The sequence below is a fragment of the Gossypium raimondii genome, chromosome 12, assembly GCF_025698545.1.
Source record: "Gossypium raimondii isolate GPD5lz chromosome 12, ASM2569854v1, whole genome shotgun sequence".
Taxonomy (NCBI): domain Eukaryota; kingdom Viridiplantae; phylum Streptophyta; class Magnoliopsida; order Malvales; family Malvaceae; genus Gossypium; species Gossypium raimondii.
Window position 1 is genome coordinate 5,075,813 of NC_068576.1, and position 3,848 is coordinate 5,079,660.

Consider the following 3,848-nt stretch of genomic DNA (forward strand, 5'->3'; position numbering starts at 1 on the left):
AAAAGTGAATAAAAGATAAAATAAAGTGAAAATAAGTGTCCATCTTCTTCAAAATCAGACGTTTGCTGCCAAAAAAATTCATGTCACCATAGCTAGGGTTCTTGATCTTCCTAAGCTCAATTGTAAGTGATTTCTTGCCCCGTTTTTAATTATTTTCGTATTTTTATGCTTATTGATGCTTGAATTTCATGCTTCTACTATTTAATTTAAATGAAATTAAAGTTTAAAAATTGACCCATTCATGATATAATTGTAAATTGATTAGTGATGTTAGATAATGAATGTTTGAAGTGTTAATTACAAGTTTTACTAGATGAATTTTGATGAAAATGTTGAAAAAGGGCTAAATTGTGAAAGATGGTAAAGTGTGCATAAAGTTGTGATTTTGTGAAATTGAGGGCTGTTATGAGCATGAAATATGATTTAGTGAAGTTTGAAATTTAAAATTTAGTGAATTTTATTTTTACGAGCTTTGGGACAAAAGTGGAATTTTGAAAAGTTATGGGAAAATGTAAATTTGCCAAAATGTTGTGTATGAATTGTATTTGAATGGAATATTGATAAAATGTATTAAATTGTGTTAATATAGATCAAGAAAGAAGAAATAGTGGAAGTGATCGAGGAAAAGAGAAAGTTATCGACTAAATTACAAAAATAGTCGTTTTGCATTGGAGGTAAGTTACGTGTAAATAATAGTTATATTTTTATAAATTGTGAATTATATTTGATATGTGAATTAATATTCAATGTGGAAGGAAAATTATTCATGAATTATTCAAGTGTTAAAGTGTTGGAAATAAAGTGTTAAGTGTAAATTCCCGGTTGAACTTAGGAATAGAAGTGGATACAAGTGACATGTCACTAGAGATTAGTGTTACAGTGTTACAGTGAGTCCCGGGTGCTGGGTGATCTAGCATGTGTTGCAGACACCTGACAGCTTGTGTGAGTAGGCCCGTGGACATTTCCAGTGTTATTGATCTGTGGTAGCCGGCTACATTTCAGTGGTAACCGGCAACATAACAATGGTAGCCGGCTACATAATGATGGTAGCCGGCTACATATCGGTGTTGCACTTATGTGCTAAATCTCTACGATCTGTGTATATTCGAGTGTTCAACGGGATTAATGATGGGTTAAAGTGAATATGAAATGAAGTGTGTATGCAGTACAATTGAAAGAATTGAGCATATGTGATAAATGTTAAGTGTGAAAATGTATATGCAAGTGAATTGGTAAGATTGTGCATGTGTAAGTGATTGAAATTGCTAAGAAATGTTTTGATTAGTTATATGTTAAAAGTGTTAATTATTAAAAGAGTAATTATTGTTTACATGTAACTTACTAAGCTATTTATAGCTTACACCTTTCTTTCTTTCCTTTGTTTTATAGGGTTTTGAGCTTGCTCGAATTGGGGATCGTCGGAGCTCGTATCACACTATCACAGCCATCTCGGTATTATATGTTTTCAAAATGTTTAAAGTTATGGCATGTATAGAGTCTTAATCATTTTGAGCATGTTCAAATGATATGGCTAAGATTAGCTATTGAAATAGTTAGTAAAAATTATGTTTTGGGTGTTATGTATGTTTAAATGGTAACTAATTCAAAGAAGCAGTTTCTTTGACAGCAGCAGTGACGTGAATGTGAAAAATCACCATAAATAGTAGAAATGGAATTAGAGAGTGAATGATATATAGAATTAAATCTTATCAAGCCTATTTTTACATAAAAGAAACGGTGTAGGCAAAGGAATTTTATATTCTGAGATATTTTAACTTTAGTGTGACAGGGTCAGAATGGTTTTTGAAGTCCACTGTTCTGACTTTAGAAAATCATTATAAATTTCACAGAAATAATTATAGGTCATAATTTATATTTCTAGATTCCTTGGTGAGTCTATTTTCAAAAGAAACAAACGGTAACCATATATGAATTCTGTATAATTAGATAATTGGTTTTTAGTCCCAAAAGATCAGACCTATCGAGCTGTGAAACAGGGGATACTTTAATGAATAAACTGTACTAATTGGCTTAGTCAAAAATTCTTAAAATTTTATGGTAAATAGGAATATGAGTCTAGTTTCAGGGAAAATTTACAGATCTAAATTTTGAGTCTCGTAACTCGATTTATAATTAAATTAGTGACATTCATGCAGGTGGACAGTTTTGTTGTGAACAGTGAATTTAATTTTAAAAGCAAATTTTTATGGTCCGAATTGGTAAGTTAAATTGGATGACATCTCGTACTCGATTCCGGTGACGGTCCCGGGTAAGGGGTGTTACAGACCTTGTCATCCAGAGGTAAGTTGCTGGTTTAGGCCAGATGTGCAGTGTCAATACTGCAAAAAGATGGGGCATGTTGAAAAGGCTTGCAGAAATAAGGGCAGACAAGACAGAACCAACCCCAGTAGCCAAATGTTGAGGCTCGAGTAGCAAAAGAAGATAGTGATCATGAGGAGCAAGTTTTTTCTGTGTTATGCTCAGCTGCTCAGCAGAAGGTCACAAATGGATGGCTCTTAGATAGTGGTTACACCAACCACATGACACCAGATGCTGCTATCTTCAAGTCATTAGACAGAAGCTGCAAAACCAAGGTAAAAGTTGGTAATGGCCATTTTATTAAGGCAGAAGGTAAATGAGATGTTTGATATGCACTCCTACAGGTAACAAGCTCATTTCAAATGTGTTGCTAGTGCCTGAGATTGACAGAAATCTTCTAAGCATAGCTCAACTGTTAGAAAAAGGTTACTTTGTGGTGTTCAAGGGTAAGGAGTGCCAAATCAATGATCCAAGTGGATCCAGGCTTATGTAAGTCACTATAGCTGACAAAAGTTTTGTTGTTGATTGGAAGAATGACTTACACTCAGCCTACACAACTTCATCAAATGAATCCAAGCTTTGGCACCAAAGGCTTGGTCATGCAAATTACAGATCAATGGACCAGCTAACCAAAGAAGATTTGGTTGAAAAATTCAAAAGTCCAGTTGAAAAGTAGGAAGTATGTGAGGTATGCCAGCTAGGAAAGCAGGCCAGGCTTCCATTTCCCTCAAGTCAGGCCTGGAGAGCTTCAGAAAGGCTGTAGCTCGTGCACACTGATGTGTATGGCCCCATGAGACTGAGTCACTAAATGGAAGCAGGTGCTTCATTCTGTTTATTGATGATTTCTCAAGGTTTTGTTGGATTTATTTTTTGAAGCAGAAATCAGAAGTGGCCTCAGTGTTTACCAAGTTTAAGATTGCTGCAGAGATTGAAACAGGTTGCAAACTCAAGACCCTAAGGTCTGATAATGGAACTGAGTATACCTCAGTTCAGTTTCAAGTTTTTTTTACTGAAGCAGGCATTAAACATCAATTTACTAACACTTACACTCCTCAACAGAATGGTGTAAGTGAAAGAAAGAACATGAGCCTGATGGACATGGCCAGATGCCTTTTGTTTGAGAATAATTTGCCCAAAACATTGTGGGCTGAAGCAGTTAACACTGCTGTGTACATTCAAAATAGGCTCCCAATCAAGGCTTTAGCTAAAAATACTCTATTTGAGGCCTGGTTGTGGTTCAAGCCTTCTCTGGCTCACCTGAGGGTCTTTGGCAGCATATGCTATGCTCATGTTGCAGCAGTGAAGAGGGGCAAGTTGACCAAGAAGGCTCAACCTGACATTCTGGTAGGCTACAGTACAGTCAAGAAAAGCTATAGGATCTTGGATCCTTCAACAAACAATGTGCTTGTGAGCAGAGATGTGGTGTTCAATGAGAAAACATGTTGGAATTGGGAGAAGAATGAACCTGAGACAGTTCCTGAAGACCTGATGGTAGATCCAACTGAGCCAGATCAGAATGATTCTGAAAT